This window comes from Triticum urartu, chromosome 5A, assembly GCF_056163025.1.
Source record: "Triticum urartu cultivar PI428250 chromosome 5A, HENAU_Tu73, whole genome shotgun sequence".
NCBI classification, from domain to species: domain Eukaryota; kingdom Viridiplantae; phylum Streptophyta; class Magnoliopsida; order Poales; family Poaceae; genus Triticum; species Triticum urartu.
The window spans coordinates 21,776,539-21,797,656 of record NC_141877.1 but is presented as its reverse complement, the minus strand read 5'-3'; positions in this window follow the sequence as shown (position 1 = coordinate 21,797,656).

Genomic DNA, 21,118 nt, shown 5'->3' with positions numbered 1-21,118 from the left:
GGTAGTATGACCCGTTGTTCAGATTCTTGCAGACCACAAAGGGTCCTTCCCAAGGAGGGGATAGCTTGTGCATGTCAGATTGATCCTGGATGAGCCAGAGCACTAAGTTGCCTTCCTGAAAGGTTCTGGACCTAACCCGGCGACTGTGATAGCGGCGCAGGTCTTGCTGGTAAATCACCGAGCGGGCTATTGGCAAGTCTCGCTCTTCATCCAACAGGTCAAGTGCATCTTGACGAGCCTTCTCGTTGTCAGCCTCAACGTAAGCCGCCACGCGAGGTGAGTCATGCCGGATGTCACTTGGCAGAACCGCCTCTTCTCCATACACCATGAAGAAAGGTGTAAAACCCGTGGATCTGTTAGGTATAGTGTTGATGCTCCAAAGTACAGAGGGTAACTCCTCCACCCAACAACCCGGCGTCCACTGTAGGGGGGCCAAGAGCCAGGGCTTGATACCTTTCAAGATCTCCTGATTGGCTCTTTCTGCTTGGCCATTGGATTGAGGATGAGCCACAGCCGAAACGTCAAGCCGGATATTCTCTCGTTGACAGAACTCTTCCATGGCTCCCTTGGATAGGTTAGTGCCGTTATCAGTTATGATACTATGTGGAAAGCCAAAACAGAAAATCACCTTTTTCATGAACTGGACCGTCGTGGCTACATCACACTTACTGACTGGCTCTGCCTCAACCCACTTTGTAAACTTGTCAACTGCCACCAAGAGGTGTGCCTTTTTATCTTTAGACCTTTTGAAAGGTCCGACCATGTCAAGCCCCCATACTGCAAATAGCCAAGTAATTGGAATCATCCTCAATTCTTGAACCGGCACATGAGCTCGTCGTGCGAACTTCTGACATCCGTCGCATTTACTGACCAGACCTTCCGCATCAGCATGAGCCGTCAGCCAATAAAACCCATGACGGAAAGCTTTGGCCACAAGAGACTTTGAGCCGGCGTGATGACCACAATCACCTTCATGAATCTCACGAAGGATCTCCTGACCCTCTGTAGGCGACACACAATGTTGAAACGCTCCGGTGACGCTGCAGTGATGTAACTCGCCATTGACAATTGTCATAGACTTGGACCGCCGGACGTTTTGTCTTGCCAAGGTCTCATCTTCAGGCAACTCTCCCCGGGTCATGTAAGCCAAATAAGGAACTGTCCAATCCGGGATAACATGGAGAGCCGCCATGAGCTGTGCCTCTGGGTCTGGTATTGCCAGATCTTCCTCTATAGGTAACTTAACAGAAGGATTATGCAAAATATCAAGAAAGGTGTTAGGCGGCACCGGTTTACGCTGAGATCCCAGCCGGCTTAAGGCATCAGCCACCTCATTCTTCCTTCGATCAATGTGCTCCACCACATAACCCTTGAAGTGCCCAGCCACCGCGTCAACTTCACGATGATAAGCCGCCATAAGGGGATCTTTGGAGTCCCACTTGCCTGACACCTGTTGGGCCACAAGGTCTGAGTCTCCTAAGCACCTTACCCGGCTCAAGTTCATCTCTTTGGCCATCCGGAGACCATGGAGTAAGGCTGCATACTCAGCTGCATTGTTAGTACAAGGAAAGATAAGCCGGAGCACATAACAGAATTTGTCACCTCGAGGGGAAGTTAACACGACTCCAGCCCCCGAGCCTTCCAGCTACCTGGACCCATCAAAGTGAATAGTCCAATATGTGTTGTCGGGCTTCTCCTCAGGTGCCTGTAGCTCTGTCCAGTCATTGATAAAATCCACCAAGGCTTGAGACTTAATGGCAGTACGTGGCACATACTTCAAACCATGAGGCCCGAGCTCAATGGCCCACTTGGCGACTCATCCTTTGGCCTCTTTGTCCTGGATGATATCTCCCAAGGGGGCAGAACTTACCACAGTGATAGGGTGACCTTGGAAGTACTGTTTCAGCTTCCGGCTTGCCATGAACACCCCGTAAACCAGCTTCTGCCAATGAGGATACCTTTGCTTTGACTCAATGAGGACCTCACTGACATAATAAACCGACCGTTGAACCAGATGCTCCTTGCCAGCCTCCTTGCGTTCCACCACAATTGCAACGCTGACAGCTCGTGAATTAGCAGTCACATATAATAGCAAAGGCTCTTTGTCAATGGGAGCTACAAGAACCGGCGGCTCAGATAACTGCTTCTTCCAATCCTCAAAGGCAGCATTAGCCGCATCACTCCAGACAAAGGTGTCTGCCTTCTTCATCATCTGATACAACGGCAGGGCATTCTCACCTAACCGGCTTATGAACCATCTTAAAGCAGCAACACGACCCGCCAGTCGCTGAACATCATTGATGCATGCCGGTTTAGCCAAAGAGGTGATTGCTTTGATCTTCTCCGTATTAGCCTCAATGCCCCTGTTTCAGACCAAGAATCCCAAAAGCTTGCCTGCAGGTACACCAAATACACACTTCTCCGGGTTAAGCATCATCCTGCAAACCCGGAGGTTATCAAAGGTTTCTCTGAGATCAGATATCAAGGTTTCCATCTCTCTGGACTTCACAACTATGTCATCCACATAAGCATGAATATTGCGCCCAATCTGATTGTGGAGACAATTCTGTACACACCACTGATAAGTTGCCTGGGCGCTCTTGAGCCCAAAAGGCATAGACACATAGCAGAAGGCTCCAAACGGAGTAATGAAAGCCATTTTCTCCTGGTCCTTAACTGCCATTTTGATCTGATGATAACCAGAATAAGCATCCAAAAAGCTCAAACGCGCACAACCCTCCATAGCATCAATGATTTGATCAATACGGGGGAGAGCGAAAGGATCAGCCGGACAAGCCTTATTTAAGTCCGTGTAATCCACACACATCCGCCAGGTGCCGTTTTTCTTGAGCACGAGCACCGGGTTAGCCAACCACTCCGGGTGAAAGACTTCAATAATGAACCCAGCCGCCAAGAGCTGGGCAACCTCCTCTCCAATAGCTTTTCGTCGTTCCTCATTGAATCGCCGCAGAAACTGTCTGACCGGCTTATACTTCGGATCAATATTAAGAGTGTGCTCAGCGAGTCCTCTCGATACACCCGGCATGTCAGAAGGTTTCCATGCAAAGATGTCTCGGTTCTCACGGATGAACTCGATGAGCGCGCTTTCCTATTTAGGATCCAAGTTGGCACTGATGCTGAACTGCTTAGACGAATCGCCTGGAGTAAAATCAACAAGCTTAGTCTCTGCAGCCGACTTAAACTTCATGGCCGGGTCATGTTTCGTAGTCGGCTTCTTGAGAGAGGTCATATCTGTCGGGTCAACGTTGTTTTGATAAAACTTGAGCTTCTCTGCTGCACAGACAGACTCGGCATAAGCCGCGTCGCCTTCTTCGCACTCCAGGGCCACTTTACGACTTCCATGCACAGTAATGGTGCCCTTATAACCCGGAATCTTGAGCTTCAAATAAACATAACACGGCCGTGCCATGAACTTGGCATAAGCCGGCCGCCCGAACAAAGCGTTATATGGACTTTTGATTTTGACCACCTCAAAGGTTAACTTCTCAGCCCTAGAATCATGCTCGTCTCCAAAAGCCACCTCCAGCTCAATCATACCCACAGGATATGCCGACTTACCAGTTAAGCCCATGGAAGACGGTGTTGGAATTCTTTAAGTTCTTGTCAGTTAAGCCCATGCGCCGAAAGGTCTCGTAATAGAGGATGTTGATGCTGCTACCTCCGTCTGAGCACCTTAGTAAATTTGTAACCACCAACCTGTGGTACCACTACCAGGGCCAGTTGACCCGGATTATCAACCCGGGGAGGGTGATCCTCCCTGCTCCAGACAATAGGCTGTTCTGACCACCGTAAGTAACGAGGGACTGCCGGCTCAACAGAATTCACCGCCCTCTTATGAACCTTCTGATCACGTTTACACAAACTTGTGGTGAACACCTGATATTGTCCACTGTTTAACTGCTTTGGATGGCTCTGATAACCCGACTGCTGCTGCTACTGACCTCCTTGACCAGACTGCTGTTGATGATAACCACCCTGGTTTCCCTGAAAACTGGACCCTGAGCCGCCGCCCGGGCCATGAAATCCGCCACCTCCTGAGCCGCTGCCCGGGCCATGATTGCCATCAAACATATTGGAGTTTTTGAAAGCTTTCATGATTGCACAATCCTTCCATAAATGAGTCACTGGATGTTCCCGAGTGCCATGTCTCGGACAAGGCTCATTGAGTAGCTGTTCAAGAGACGGACCTGACCCGCGGGATCGAGGGGGCGGCTTCCCCTTGCGCTTCTGATTGTTACCCTATGCATTAGCCACAAATTTAGGGTTACCATCCGCCTTACGCTTATTGCCTCCTTGATTGTCGGGTTATGCCGCTGACCCTTTCCATTACCGTTCTTCTTTCCCTTCCCTGTCTTTTCCTCATCAGACGCGGGATCCTTGGTACTATCAGAATCGGCATACTTGACTAAAGCCGCCATCAGCGTCCCCATATCATTGCAGTCATGCTTAAGGCGCCCCAGTTTCTATCTCAGAGGCTCAAAGCGGCAATTTTTCTCCAGCATGAGCACTGCTGAGCCGGCATCCATCTTGTCAGACGAATGTATTATCTCTTTCACCCGGCGCACCCAATGAGTCGTGGATTCGCCTTCCTCCTGCTTACAATTTGTCAAATCCACAATCGACATAGACTGCTTGCAAGTGTCCTTAAAGTTCTGGATGAAACGAGCCTTTAGCTCCACCCATGAACTAATAGAATTGGGTGCTAAGCCCTTTAACCAAGAACGGGTTGTGCCGTCCAACATCATGGTGAAGTATTTAGCCATCGCTGCGTCACTGACCTCCAGCAGCTCCATGGCCATCTCATAACTCTCGATCCACGCCCCTGGCTGTAAGTCGGCCGTATAGTTTGGCACCTTTCGAGGCCCCTTGAAATCTTTGGGCAGACGTACATTACGAGGAGCCGGTACCAGACAAGGAACCCCTCCGGTTCTAGTAGCAACACCCGCCTCCACGGAAGTTGTCGGATAAGCCAGTAAGTCCTGTTGGGCTGCTATCTGAGCCGCTAGCTGAGTTGCCTGGTCGTCCTCCTGACATATCCGATCCTGTACCGGGTTATACCCACCAGGCTGGTTCCGGCACTGGGCATTACTTGACAAGTCTTCTGACTCCATGTGTCTGCTGTAACTCGGACTCCGGTTTGGACGTGGCGGAGCTAACCAGGGCGGAGGAGTTGAGTGAATCCTGTCCCAATTGTAGGAGTAGGTCTCTTGCTAAGCCAGAGCTGTTTGAACAAGTTCCCTGATCCTCCGGGTCTCCACCGCCGTTGGATCATCAGTGTCCACTGGGAGAGCCGCCAAACGCGCTGATGCTGCGATTAAGTTCTCCATGGGGTTGGAGAAGTGACCCAGTGGTACCGGTACGTAATGGGGCGGTGCCATATTACCATGAAGAGGCTCCGTCACCTGAGGCTGAACCGGACCCCCCGCTCCGGATGTCATAAACTGATTTGCACCTAGCGGGTTACTTGGGCCGGCTTCGGGTGTAGCAAAGAGATTCCAAGGATCATAAACCTGAGGTAAACGGGACTGAGTTTTCTGATGTCTCCTCCTCATTACCTCATTAGATGCGTTCAGGCTCATATTGAGCTGAAAAGCCTCTGTCTGAAGCTGCTGCGCCCGTGCGTCCAAAGCCGCCCGCTCCGTGGCCAATCTAATATCTTCAGCTGCTAAGGTTTCCTTGGCCCGGGCAATTTAGAACCTGTGCCACCTCTGCCTCATGCTCAGACTGGTTCGCAAGGATGACTGTGGCAGTTAACAGGGCAGTAAGTTTATCCATCAGATCCATCAGCACCTGAGCCGGTGAACGCATAGGGCCTCCTGCCCCAGCTGCTCCTAACCCGGACATTATTGCCGCTAAAGCCGTAGAATTTTGGCCGGGTTGAGTGCCAGCCATGAAGACTCCTACCCAGTTTGGTGACTCCGAGGGGTCCGCGGAATAGTGATGCCATCGGAACAGCCCCCAAGCACGCCATCTTGTACTTGATACAGCAAATCTGTTGAGTCGGCGGATGATTCACCGCCAGAGAGGACGGCCGGCTCACCATCACCCTTAGATCCTTCAGAAAGTTCACCTCCGTGGATGCAACCCACAAAGGCACGCTTCACGACGGGTTGAGCTTGGGCGGGTTTCGCACGCTGAGCCGTCTCGACGAGGTCGGTGTAGTTGTCCGGCTCAGGGCCCGGCTCACCGATCCGGCCGATGAAGACGAGAATTCCGCCAAAGGGGACCCGGTACCCATACTCAATTGATCCGGCATCGGGGGCCCAGCCTTCATCGTCGATGTAAATCTTGTCGCGATGACTCTTAGTCATCCGGCCAATCGCGTATCCCTTGAGCCCTTCGAAGCTGCCCTTCAAGAACTCAAATCCACCGTGCACTGGCCCCACGGTGGGCGCCAATTGTCATGGAATTGTCACGGCAGATGTCCTCTTTCAAGGACTTAGTCGTGGAGCCATCGCAACTAGGAAGCTTAAAGGGGTTAATCGGGACAAAGGAAACGAGAGGTTTATACTAGTTCAGCCCCTTATGATGAAGGAAGGCCTACGTCTAGTTGGGTTGGTGTTGCTTGAGGTTTCGATGACCAGGGAGCGAGATACGCTATGCCTGGCTCTCGATGAGTTGTTTTCTGCCCTATGCCGCTGGCGGGTCGTCCCCTTATATACATGGGTTGACGCCCTGCGGCCTACAGAGTCCCGGCCGGCTCATAAACAGTGTCCGGCTTAGCGACTAGTTACTTCTACCTTGCAGTACAAGTTATACCATCATGGCGGTTTATCTATATAGGCCTCAGAGTATCCTGTGGGCCTTTAGGCCTTTAGTGAACCATCATCTTCATGCCTTGGTCTTGGGCTGCTGATAAGCCTCTCTTTGTGTAACCCGGCCCCTCCTGGACGGCTTACACAAATAGTTATATCCCCAACACACATCCCCTATAATAATAATATCATATTTCTTATTGACAGTAGGAAGAGGAAATTCAAAACCTCCAAAAATAATCGATGGAATTTTTCCAATAGAATTGATACTGTGGACCTGAGGTTATTTCCTCAGAAAGTGTACCGTATGCTCATTACCATTAACATGAAAGGTGACATTGCCTTTGTTGCAATCAATAACAGCCCCTACAGTATTCAAAAAGGGTCTTCCAAGAATAATAGACATATTATCGTCCTCGGGAATATCAAGAATAACAAAGTCCGTTAAAATAGTAGCATTTGCAACCACAACAGGCACATCCTCACAAATACCGACAGGTATAGCAGTTGATTTATAAGCCATTTGCAAAGATATTTCAGTAGGTATCAACTTATGCAAATCAAGTCTACGATATAAAGAGAGAGGCATAACACTAACACCGGCTCCAATATCACGTAAAGCAGTTTTAACATAGTTTCTTTTAATGGAGCATGGTATAGTGGGTACTCCTGGATCTCCAAGTTTCTTTGGTATTCCACCCTTAAAAGTGTAATTAGCAAGCATGGTGGAAATTTCAGCTTTCGGTATCTTACTATTATTAGTAACAATTTCTTTCATATACTTAGCATAAGGATTCATTTTGAGCATATCAGTTAATCTCATACGCAAAAAGATAGGTCTAATCATTTCAACAAAGCGCTCAAAATCCTCATCATCCTTTTTCTTGGATGGTTTGGGAGGAAAAGGCATGGGTTTCTGAACCCATGGTTCTCTTTCTTTACCGTGTTTCCTAGCAACAAAGTCTCTTTTATCATAACGTTGATTCTTTGATTGTGCATTATCAAGATCAACAGCGGGTTCAATTTCTACATCATTGTCATTGCTAGGTTGAGCATCAACATGAACATCATCATTAACATTATCACTAGGTTCATGTTCATTACCAGATTATGTTTTAGCATCAGAAATAGAAATATCATTTGGATTCTCAGGTAGTTCAGCAATAGGTTCACTAGAAGCATGCAGAGTCCTATCATTTTTCTTTTTCTTCTTTTTAGAAGGACTAGGTGCGTCAACATTATTTCTCTGAGAATCTTGCTCAATTCTCTTAGGATGGCCTTCAGGATACAAAGGTTCCTGAGTCATTTTACCAGTTCTAGTAGCCACTCTAACAGGATAGTCATTATTCTTATTATTCAATTCATTGAGAAAATCATTCTGAGCCTTAAGTACTTGTTCTACTTGAGTGGTAACCATAGAAGCATGTTTACTAATGAGTTTAAGTTCACCTTTAACTCTAGACATATAATCACCTAAATGTTCAATCATATAAGCATTTTGTTTTAATTATCTACCAAAATAAGCATTAATATCTTCTTGCTTAACCATAAAGTTATCAAACTCATCCAAACATTGGCTAGCAAACTTAGTAGGAGGGATTTCAGCTTTATGATATCTATAGAGAGAATTTCCCTTTACTACCTGTGTCGGGTTATCAAGACCATGAGTTTCTTCGATAGGTAATGGATTAGGATCATATATTTCTTCAACAGGCGGTAAATTAAGACCATGTATTTCTTCAATAGGTGGTAAATTCTTAACATCTTCAGCTTTAATACCCTTTTCTTTCATAGATTTCTTTGCCTCTTGCATATCTTCAGGACTCAGAAACAGAACACCCCTCTTCTTCGGAGTTGGCTTAGGAATAGGCTCAGGAGTTGGCTCAGGAAGTGTCCAATTATTTTTATGTGTCAACATATTATTCAATAGAATTTCAGCTTCATCCGGTGTTCTTTCCCTGAAAACAGAACTAGCACAACTATCCAGGTGGTCTGTGGAAGCACCGGTTAGTCCATTATAAAAGATATCAAGTATTTCATTTTTCTTAAGAGGATGATCAGGCAAAGTATTAAATAATTGGAGAAGCCTCCCCCAAGCTTGTGGGACACTCTCTTCTTCAATTTGCACAAAATTATATATATCCCTTAAGGCAGCTTGTTTCTTATGAGCAGGGAAATATTTAGCAGAGAAGTAATAAATCATATCATGGGGACTACGCACACAACTAGGATCAAGAGAATTAAACCATATCTTAGCATCACCCTTTAATGAGAACGAAAATATTTTAAGGATATAAAAGTAGCGAGTTCTCTCATCATTAGTGAACAGGGTGGTTATATCATTTAATTTAGTAAGATGTGCCACAACAGTTTCAGATTCATAACCATAAAAAAGGATCAGATTCAACCAAAGTAATTATATCAGGATCAATGGAGAATTCATAATCCTTATCAGTAACAAAGATAGGTGAGGTAGCATAAGCAGGATCATATTTCATTCTAGCATTCAGAGTTTTTTGTTTAAGCTTAGCTAATGATTTCTTAAGATCACTTCTATCATTGCAAGCAAGAAAGTCTCTTTTAGTTTCTTCATCCATAACATAGCCCTCAGGCACAACAGGTAATTCATATTTATTAGGGGGAGAGTCTTCATCATCACTGTCATCAATATTATCAATTTCAATAATTTCATTCTCTCTAGCCCTAGCATGTTGTTCATCAAGAAATTCACCAAGTGGCACAATAGTATCAAGAATAGAAGTAGTTTCATCATAAGTATCATGCATAGAAGAAGTGGCATCATCAATAACATGCAACATATCAAAATTAATAGCAGAAGCAGGTTTAGGTGTCGCAAGCTTACTCAAAACAGAAAGTGAATCAAGTGCAGAGCTAGATGGCAGTTCCTTACCTCCCCTCGTAGTTGAGGGATAAATTTTTGTTTTCTCGTCTTTCGAGTTCCTCATAGTGACCAGCAGATATAAATCCCAAGTGACTCAAAGAATAGAGCTATGCTCCCCGGCAATGGCGCCAGAAAATAGACTTGATAACCCACAAGTATAGGGGATCACAACAGTTTTCGAGGGTAGAGTATTCAACCCAAATTTATTGATTTGACACAAGGGGAGCCAAAGAATATTCTCAAGTATTAGCAGTTGAGTTGTCAATTCAACCACACCTGGATAACTTAGTATCTACAGCAAAGTATTTAGTAGCAAAGTAATATGGAAGTAACAGTAACGGTAGCAAAAGTAATATTATTGGGTTTTGTAGTGATCGTAACAGTAGCAACGGAAAAGTAAATAAGCAGAGAAGAATATGTGAAAAGCTCGTTGGCATTGGATCGGTGATGGAGAATTATGCCGGATGTGGTTCATCATGTAACTGTCATAACATAGGGTGACATAGAACTAGCTCCAATTCATCAATGTAATGTAGGCATGTATTCCGAATATAGTCATACGTGCTTATGGAAAAGAACTTGCATGACATCTTTTGTCCTACCCTCCCGTGCCAGCAGGGTCCTAGCGGAAACTACGGGATATTAAGGCCTCCTTTTAATAGAGTACCGGACCAAAGCATTAACACATAGTGAATACATGAACTCCTCAAACTACGGTCATCACCGGGAGTGGTCCCGATTATTTTCACTTCGGGGTTGCCGTATCATAACACATAGTAGGTGACTATGGACTTGCAGATAGGATCAAGAACTCACATATATTCATGAAAACATAATAGGTTCAGATCTAAAATCATGGCACTCGGGCCCTAGTGACAAGCATTAAGCATAGCAAAGTCATAGCGACATCAATCTCAGAACATAGTGGATACTAGGGATCAAACCTAACAAAACTAACTCGATTACATGATAAACCTCATCCAACCCATCACCGTCCAGCAAGCCTATGATGGAATTACTCACGCACGGCGGTGAGCATCATGAAATTGGTGATGGAGGATGGTTGATGATGACGATGGCGACGGATTCCCCTCTCCGGAGCCCCGAACAGACTCCAGATCAGCCGTGCCGAGAGGTTTTAGGGCTTGGCGGTGGCTCCGTATCGTAAAATGCGATGAATCTTTCTCCCTGATTTTTTTCTCCCCGAACACGAATATATGGAGTTGGAGTTGAGGTCGGTGGAGCAACAGGGGGCCCACGAGGCAGGGGCGCGCCCAGGGGGGCAGGCGCGCCCCCAACCCTCATGGACAGTTGGTGGTTCCCCTGGCCTTGATTCTTTCGCCAATATTTTTAATATTTTCCAAAAATAAGTTCCGTGGAGTTTCAGGTCATTCCGAGAACTTTTGTTTCTGCACAAAAATAACACCATGGCAATTCTGCTGAAAACAGAGTCAGTCCGGGTTAGTTCCATTCAAATCATGCAATTTAGAGTCCAAAACAAGGGCAAAAGTGTTTGGAAAAGTAGATACGACGGAGACATATCAGGTACTAACATCTTTCAACTTATTTTTCTCTAGGAACATATCAAAAATAAAACAGGGGAGCTAAATGCGAGCTATTGATCTACAACATAGATATGCTAATACTACCAGGACTAAGTTCATGATAAATTTAAGTTCACTTAATCGTATTACTTAAGAACTCCCACTTAGATAGACATCCCTCTAATCATCTAAGTGATCACGTGATCCAAATCAACTAAACCATGTCCGATCATCACGTGAGATGGAGTAGTTTTCAATGGTGAACATCACTATGTTGATCATATCTACTATATGATTCACGCTCGAACTTTCAGTCTCAGTGTTCCGAGGCCATATCTGCATATGTTAGGCTCGTCAAGTTTAACCTGAGTATTCTGCGTGTGCAAAACTTGTTTGCACCCGTTGTAGATGGACGTAGATCTTATCACACCCGATCATCACGTGGTGTCTGGGCACGAAGAACTTTGGCAATGATGCATACTCAGGGAGAACACTTTTACCTTGAAATTTAGTAAGGGATCATCTTATAAAGCTACCGCCGAACTAAGCAAAATAAGATGTATAAATGATAAACATCACATGCAATCGTAATATGTGACATGATATGGCCATCATCATCTTGTGCTTTTGACCTCCATCTCCAAAGTACTATCATAATCTCCATTGTTACCGGCATGACACTATGATCTCCATCATCTTGATCTTTTATCAACGTGTCGTCACATGGTCGTCTCACCAGCTATTGCTTTTGCAACTATTGCTATCGCATAGCAATAAAGTAAAGCAATTACATAGCACTTGCATCTTATGCAAATAAAGAGACAACCATAAGGCTCCTCCTAGTAGCCGATAACTTCAACAAAACATGATCATCTCATACAACAATTTATATTTCATCACGTCTTGACCATATCACATCACAACATGCCCTGCAAAAACAAGTTAGACGTCCTCTACTTTGTTGTTGCAAGTTTTACGTGGCTGCTACGGGCTGAGAAAGAACCATTCTTACCTACGCATCAAAACCACAACGATAGTTCGCCAAGTTAGTGATGTTTTAACCTTCTGAAGGACCGGGCGTAGCCACACTCAGTTCAACTAAAGTTGGAGAAATTGACACCCGCTAGTCACCTATGTGCATAGCACGGCGGTAAAACCAGTCTTGCGTAAGCATACGCGTAATGTCGGTCCGGGCCACTTCATCCAACAATACCGCTGAACCAAAGTGTGACATGCTGGTAAGCAGTATGACTTGTATCTCCCACAACTCACTTGTGTTCTACTCGTGCATATAACATCTACGCATAAAACCAGGCTCGGATGCCACTGTTGGGGAACGTAGTAATTTCAAAAAAATTCCTACGCACACGCAAGATCATGGTGACGCATAGCAACAAGAGGGGAGAGTGTGTCCACGTACCCTCGTACACCGAAAGCGGGTGCGTTAGCACAACGTGGTTGATGTAGTCGTACATCTTCATGATGACCCACAAGTATAGGGGATCTATCCTAGTCCTTTCGATAAGTAAGAGTGTCGAACCCAACGAGGAGCAGAAGGAAATGATAAGCGGTTTTCAGCAAGGTATTCTCTGCAAGTACTAAAATAACTGGTAACAGATAGTTTTGTGACAAGATAATTTGTAACGAGCAACAAGTAACAAAAGTAAATAAAGTGCAGCAAGGTGGCCCAATCCTTTTTGTAGCAAAGGACAAGCCTGGACAAACTCTTATATAAGGAAAAGCGCTCCCGAGGACACATGGGAATATCGTCAAGCTAGTTTTCATCACGTTCATATGATTCGCGTTCGGTACTTTGATAATTTGATATGTGGGTGGACTGGTGCTTGTGTGTTGTTCTTACTTCAAGCATCCCACTTATGATTAACCTCTATTGCAAGCATCCGCAACTACAACAAAAGTATTAAGGTAGACCTAACCATAGCATGGAACATATGGATCCAAATCAGCCCCTTACGAAGCAATGCATAAACTAGGGTTTAAGCTTCTGTCACTCTAGCAACCCATCACCTACTTATTACTTCCCAATGCCTTCCTCTAGGACCAAATAATGGTGAAGTGTTATGTAGTCGACGTTCACATAACACCACTAGAGGCTAGACAACATACATCTCATCAAAATATCAAACGAATACCAAATTCACATGACTACTAATAGCAAGACTTCTCCTGTGTCCTCAGGAACAAACGTAATTACTCACAAAGCATATTCATGTTCATAATCAGAGGGGTAATAATATGAATAAAGGATCTAAACATATGATCTTCCACCAAATAAACCAACTAGCATCAACTACAAGGAGTCATCAACACTACTAGCAACCTACTAGTACCAATCCCGGACTTAGAGACAAGAATTGGATACAAGAGATGAACTAGGGTTTTGAGATAAGATGGTGCTGGTGAAGATGTTGATGGAGATTGCCCTCTCCCGATGAGAGGAGCGTTGGTGATGACGATGGCGATGATTTCCCCCTCCGAGAGGGAAGTCTCCCCGGCAGAACAGCTCTGCCGGAGCCCTAGAATGGTTCCGCCAAGGTTCCGCCTCGTAGCGGCAGAGTTTCGTCCCGAAAGGTTTCTTATGTTTTTTTCCTCGACGAAAGACCTCATATAGCAGAAGATGGGCATCGGAGAGGCACCAGGGGGCCCACGAGGTAGGGGGGTGCCCTACGGGGGGCGCGCCCCCCACCCTCGTGGACAGGGTGTGGGCCCCTCGTCTTCATCTTTGGCAAGGATTTTTCATTATTTTCAACTAGATGTTCCGTGGAGTTTCAAGACTTTTGGAGTTGTGCAGAATAGGTCTCTAATATTTGCTCCTTTTCCAGCCCTGGACTCCAGCTGCCGGCATTCTCCCTCCTTATGTAAACCTTGTAAAATAAGAGAGAATAGCCATAAGTATTGTGACATAATGCATAATAACAACCCATAATGCAATAAATATTGATATAAAAGCATGATGCAAAATGGACGTACCAACTCCCCCAAGCTTAGACCTCGCTTGTCCTCAAGCAAAAGCCGATAACGATAAATATGTCCCCATGTTTAGAGGCAGAGGTGTCGATAAAAATAAAATACGGACATGAAGGCATCATGATTATTCTCATAACAGCAACATATATGAATATTGTCATATGATTTCTTGTGTTCAAGTAATAATCCATTCACAATGCAGAGTATGAATCATAAACTTTATTGAGAACTAACAAACTATAATCTCGGTCATTGAAGCAATTGCAATTTATCATAACATCGGAAAGAGTCTATGTCAGAGCTTAAAAGCAAGTCCACATACTCAACTATCATCTAGTCCTTCATGATTGCTAACACTCACGCAATACTTGTGGTTATGAAATTTTAATCGGACACAGAGAAAGATAGGGGCTTATAGTTTCACCCCACAACCTTTTACCTCAAGGGTAATGTCAACAATAATAACTCATGCTCCCCTACATCCAATTAGTTATATATATCAGAATCTTTCCAACATATTGTGCTTGCCAAAGGATAACATTAAAAAGGAAAGGTGAAGATCACCATGACTCTTGCATGAGGTAGAAGATAATAACAAAAGATAGGCCCTTCGCAGAGGGAAGCAGATGTTTCCATGCACTTTTATGGTTGGATGCACAAAATCTCAATGCGAAAGAACGTCACTTTATATTGCCACTTGTGATATGAACCTTTATTATGCAGTCCATCACTTTTATTACTTCCACATCACAAGATCGTATAAAGCTTATTTCTCCCACACCAATCAATCATACATATTTAGAGCAATTTTTATTGCTTTGCACCGATGACAACTTACTTGAAGGATCTTACTCAATCCATAGGTAGATATGGTGGACTCTCATGGCAAAACTGGTTTAAGGGTTTTGGAAGCACAAGTAGTATCTCTACTTGGTGCTGAGAATTTGGCTAGCATGAGGGGGAAAGGCAAGCTCAACCTGTTGGAGGATCCATGACAACATACTTTATCTCAGACATAAGAAAACATAACCCATTACGTTGTCTTCCTTGTCCAACATCAACTCTTTAGCATGTCATATTTTAATGAGTGCTCCCAATCATAAAAGATGTCAATAATAGTATATTTATATGTGAAACCTCTCTTTCCTTAATACTTCCTATTAATTGCAACGATGACCAAGGCTATGTTTGCCAACTCCCAACAACTTTCAATCATCACACTCTTTCTATGTGAAGTCATCACTTTCAATAAGATCAATATGAACTCTTTGTTTCTTTTTATTCTTTCCTCTTTTCTTTTAATCACTCAAGATCATGGCAAAATAATCAAGCCCTTGACTCAACACTAATCTTTATTATATATAGCTCACGGACTCGATTACATAGAGAGATCATAAAGCAAAAACTCAAAACTAAATCATGCCATAAACTTTATTCTACTAGATCAAAATACTACTAATAGGATCGAACTAAGAAAAACGGTAAAGGTAGGAGATGTGATTGTGATACGATACCGGGGCACCTCCCCCAAGCTTGGCAGTTGCCAAGGGGACACTAGTAGATAAACCACCATTAGTCTCAGTTGGTAAGGGCTTTTTGTCCCGGTTTCTGAACTGGGACTAAAGGGTCGTTACTAATGCCCTAGCCCTTTAGTCCCAGTTCAGTCCAAAACCGAGACAGATGGGCCTCCACGTGGCCGGTGCGCCGAGCCCAGGCAGGAGGGCCTTTGGTCATGGTTGGTGGCACCAACCGGGACCAATAGGCATCCACGCGTCAGCATTTCAGGGGCTGATGTTTTTTTGAAAGCGGGGGGGGGGGGGGGGGGGGGTTGGGGGTTCTGGGGGGTTAATTTAGGTGTTTCATATATTGTGTTAGTTAGCTAATTAATAGAGAGAAGTGTCCTCTCTTATGTCCATGCTTGGTCGACACTACGTACTATACATACGTATAGAGAGGACTAGACACGCTAGCTAGCTAGTAAGCAAACGAAGGAAACAGAAGATCGTTATGAACATAAATGCATACAGAGAGAAGTGATATCGACCACCTCTCCTTCTCCGAGAGATTGGTCGAACAACAAGTTCACGTATATCTATCCGACACTACCGGCTACATATATACAATAATTATCTCTTACAATATAATCTCCTAATTATATACGAAGTCAAGCTCCACATGGTATTCTCCGTCTTCAGCGATCACGTGGTCAAGGAAGAATGCCACCAATTCCTCTTGAATTACTCGCATACGATCTGGTGGTAGGAGTTCATCCCGCATCCGAAAGATCTAATTTGAAGAAGGGGGTCAATACATATATATATATGAATAAATGAAACTCAACACAAATGATGGTAATAAAATAAAATTGTGAATATTATTGCTTATGCACTTCATATTGTTCTTCAGTGTACCCCCGTTCACCGGTCGTGTAGCGGATGGACTCGCAAACGTAGTATCCACAGAAATCATTCCCTTGATCCTGCCACAACCACTTTACAAGAAATAGAGGTCAATCAAACTGATAAGAAAACATGCCAAATGGTATTGATGAAACTAGCGCTTGAATCACTAGGAGACGCGCGGAACATGCTACTATAGTACTTACTTACGGGTATCTAAATTGCAGCTTCTTCGGCAGTCCCGGAGCTTTTCTGGTGAATTTTCTCCAAACCCTGCCAGACAAAAGAAAACAATTACTTGATATCAGGAAATGAACAAAGTTGCTGATATGGTGGATAATGATCGATTTAACTTACTTCTCAAGGATTTCAGTCATGTCCGCATACTCTTGGGGATCTTTTCATCTCGAGTCTAAGACGGTTACTAGTCCCTGCTCAAGCTTAATCTCTAGGAGAATATAGTGGAAACTGCGCACGCATGCATAACTCATCAATTACATTACTATAACCTGGACTAATATATAAGGGAAACCGAATATGCACAAGACAGTAACACTCATTTGAAGTTGTAAGGAAAGAGTATTATATCTTTGTTTTCATTTATTACCAACGATCGTAGCAAGTTGGCCTCAGTATCTTTGACATGAAATTTAACCTCAGTTGCATCTATGAGAATTGTGTTAATGAACCCAATATCACCGACTTGTCTTTTCTTCAATTCGGCGATCTTCAATCTGCATAATATAGTGAGAATAATTATAACTACATGCAATGAAAGAGCTGACCTATATAGAGAGACTTAATGACAGAAGTAGTAGTACTTACAGACAGTAGCAGGTGACCATTGCTTTATCGGGGGCCCTTTGATTCAAAAAATGGAAGAACTCCTCAAATGGATAATTCAACAGTTCAATTCCAATGAGGTCATGCTCCTCTCTAACTCTCAGCGTCAAAGTATTCCTCCCCCCAGACTCTCTGCAGGTTTTCATGTACCAATCATGCAATCTTCGCATCATCGTTGTTAGAGATCTTTCATCATTCACGAGAGGCTTCCCGTACTCGAATCTTTGTACCGCCTCCACCTCCAAGAAATCATAATGTACATCGTCGGGCAGGTAATCTCCAAGATTGCTATAACCGGGCACCATCCTCGGATCATTTGCGACGATGTCGCTAGGCACCTTGAGCGGGGGGCACGATTGCTTCGCTTGTTCGCCGAGCTGGGCAATTTGTTTCCCAGCTCATCGTTCATTTATCCTTTGATCACTGACAGTACTTCCCGACCGCTCCGCTTCGACAAATGTCTTTCCAATAATGCGCTCATAGTTGCCTTTCGGCGGAGACTTTGGTGGTTTTCTCAGGGCAGCCAGAGTGCGCTTCGCTTTCACCGGATCTACCTTCTCCTCCGGAGGTGGATGTTTCTTTGCTTTCAACCCTTGAAACCAGTCCTTCACTTCGGTTCGCGCGATCTTCGCATTCTCCTCCGGGGTCATCTCGTATGGTAACTTCTCTAGAGTCTTCAGAGAAGGACCGAATCTGTATTTCCTCCCGCCTCTGGCTGTACTGCTAGACGCCGGCAGAGCAGACGGAGCGGCTGTCTTCTTTCCTTGCTTACGAGGCGGAGGAGAAGGACTACGACACGCCGGAGCAGCCGGAGTGGCGGCGGGTCTCTTCCACCCTTGCTGACGAGGCGGAGAAGGAGGAGGCTGGCTGCTCGGGCGCACTGGCGCAGGCGGAGAAGGAGGCGGAGTGCCGCCACGCGCTGGAGAAGGAGCCCGAGTGCCCTAATCATCACTCGCCGAAGGAGGAGGCGGTGGAGGAGGCGAAGTGCCCTGACTCGCTGGAGGAGGAGGAGGAGGAGGAGGTGTCCAGTTCGGAAGGTTGATGAGCTCCTTCCGCCATAGGCATGGAGTCTTCAGAGCAGAACCCAGCCGAGTCTCCCCTTCACCAGTAGGGTGGTCAAGCTGGAGGTCCTCAAATCCCTCCGTTATTTCATCCACCATCACCCTACATATCCTTCTGGAATCGGCCGGCAGTGAAAAGTTGCTCCGGGTTCAGTAGGAAAAACAGAGCCAACAGCCGCCTTGACCTTCAAATTCATCCATTGCGTCATAAGGTGGCAATTTTGAGACTCCCTGATAGCATCCACGGAATAGCTGGCAGGAGCCGTCAAGACATGCTCCGGCTGAAGCAGCTCGGTGGAAGCCACGCTGCTTCTCCACTGAGATGGCGGGGTAGCTTCGGGGGAAGCTTCGACGGTTTGTTTGCTGTGATTTGCTTCTCGTTCCTCTATCACTTGTACCCTTGCGTGCAGCGCCTGCAGTTGGGTCTGCTGCACTTTTTTCCTCCTCTCCTGGCATTTGTAACCGCCTGCATCCAGAAAACCAACCTTCCATGGAACGGAGCCTGGCGTGCCTCGTGTCCGTCCAGGGTGCTCAGGATTCCTGAGGGCCATTGTGAGCTCGTCGTTCTCTCTGTCTGGAACGAATGTCCCTTGCTGCGCTGCATCGATATAGTGCTGAAGCCTCTTGACCGGTATTCCCATTTGCTCGTACGTCCAAATGCACTTCCCTAATACAGGTTCCAAGGTTCCGCCAGCCCCGAAGAACCAAGTCCGGCAACGGTCTGGCCAGTTCATTATCTCTAGTTCGATCCCTTTATCAAGTAGATCATTCTCAGCCTTGGCCCACTTAGGCCGGGCTTTGAGGTAGCCACCTGACCCCTGTGATGGTGAAGCTTCTTCTTCGCAGCATTTTGCTTGTTTGTCGCCGACATCTTCTTACTCTTTTCCGATGTCTTGTGGGCCACAAATGCGGGCCAGTAATCTCTGATCTTCTCATATTTGCCCATGAATTCTTGTGTCTCTTTTTGTCGACAAACCTTTTCAGCTCATTCTTCCACCTCCTGAATAGGTCTTCCATCTTCTTAAGAGCAAAAGACTTGATTAATTGCTCTTTAACTGGCTTCTCCGGATCCTCCTCTGGCGGTAGGGTGAAATTTGACTTCAGCTCAGTCCAAAGATCATTTTTCTGCATATCGTTGACATAAGACACCTCAGGGTCTTCTTTAGTCGGCTTTAACCATTGCTGGATGCTGATCAGGATCTTGTCCGTAACCAGAACCCCGCACTGAGCAACAAATGCATCCTTTGTCCGGATGGGTTCAATTGGTTGGCCATTGCGCGCGATTGCTATGATCTCAAACCTTTCATCCGAGCTCAACTTTTTCTTTGGGCCTCGTCTCTTTACCGAAGTTGTGCTCGATCCGGAGGGCTAGAAAAAAGAACAAAGATGAGAGTTAATTAATATGTGTACATAACAAAACAATGAATGCATCAATTAGCTAGTCAGCACAGGCTTAACTAATACATATATACCTGGCCGGACTCGGTTCGGTCACCAGAGCCAACATCACGGTCTCCTTCTTGCACCATCATTGGGTCACCGGAGCCGTCCTCACGGTCTCCTTCTTGCACCAGCATTGGGTCACCGGAGCCATCATAATCATAGCCAGCTGCTTCTTCACCCTCTCCTTCCAGACCATCGGTGTCGTTAAGAAACAACGAGCAGACGGCATCACTTCCTTGTGCGATTATGTCCCCCAACAATGCTTCTTGTGCTTTGTCTCGGGGGTGTCCATAGTTTCTACAAATATTTACAACATGGCAATTATTATTCAAACATGACAGATGGATATATTAGTGGCAAACGTAGAACTAGCTAGCTAATCACAGTAAGGAATCATATTAATTAGTGGCCTCGACGCTGCTTCTCTAGGGTTTGGGGTGGCCTCGACAACGCTTCAAGGGTTTGGGGTGGCCTCGAGAACGCTTCAAGGAGGGGGTAATATCGACAACGACGACATACATACACGGGAAAATAATGTTATCAGGGAGGGGGTATATCGACCCCCCCCACACGTGTTGAAGTTATTGGGAGGGGTTTATATCGACAACGACAACATACGTACATGGGAAAATAATATTATCGGGGAGGGGCTATATCGACCCCCCCCCCCCCGACGTGTTGAAGTTATCGGGAGGGGGTATATCGACACCCCCTCGTGTTGAAGTTATCGGGAGGGGGTATATCGACCCCCCTCGTGTTGAAGTTATCGGGAGGGGGTATATCGACCCCCCGCCCTCGTGTTGAAGTTATCGGGAGGGGGTATATCGACCCCCCCCCCACGTGTTGAAGTTATATGGAGTTTATATCGACACGACAAACGTACATGGGAAAATAATATTATCGGGGAGGGGGTATATCGACCCCCCCCTCGTGTTGAAGTTATCGGGAGGGGTATATCGACGACGACAGACCCGATAAAACATAAGAAAACGAAGAAGAAATAAAAAGAGGAGAAGAAGAAAGGAATAGAGGAGAAGATCGAAGAAAAAAAGAAGAAGAAAAGAGGAGAAGAAGAAAGGAATAGAGGAGAAGAAGAAAAAATAGAAAAAATTTCTATTTCTTCTTCTTCTCCTCTATTTTTTCTTCTTTTTTCCTCTTCTTA